The sequence below is a fragment of the Propithecus coquereli genome, unplaced genomic scaffold, assembly GCF_000956105.1.
Source record: "Propithecus coquereli isolate 6110/MARCELLA unplaced genomic scaffold, Pcoq_1.0 Scaffold8, whole genome shotgun sequence".
NCBI classification, from domain to species: domain Eukaryota; kingdom Metazoa; phylum Chordata; class Mammalia; order Primates; family Indriidae; genus Propithecus; species Propithecus coquereli.
In genome coordinates this window covers 9,318,349-9,318,735 of record NW_012154173.1, presented here as the reverse complement: position 1 = coordinate 9,318,735, position 387 = coordinate 9,318,349, and positions in this window count along the sequence as shown.

The following is a 387-nucleotide window of genomic DNA, read 5'->3' as shown; positions in this document are numbered from 1 at the left end:
AGCAGCTTTTCATGTGCTTATTTGCCATCCCTATATTTTTTTTGGATAAGTCTCATCAGTTCGAGTATTAATAAAAAGAAATATTGCCCATTGCTTAATTGGGTTTTGCTTGTTATTGAGTTTTAAGTTTTAGAAAAATATTCTAAGTCCTTTATCAGATATATAATTTCAAGTATATTCTGCTTTGACTTTCTAGTTTGCCTTTTGAAGAGTCTAAATTTTAAATTTTGCTGAGTCCCATTTATCAATTCTTTTACAATTTGTGTCATAGTTAAGAAATCTTTGCCAAACCCAGACCCGATTTTCTCTTGTTTTCTTAAAGAAGTTTATAGTTTTTGCTCTTAACTTAGGTCTATGATTCATTTTAGGTTAATTTTATATATAGTG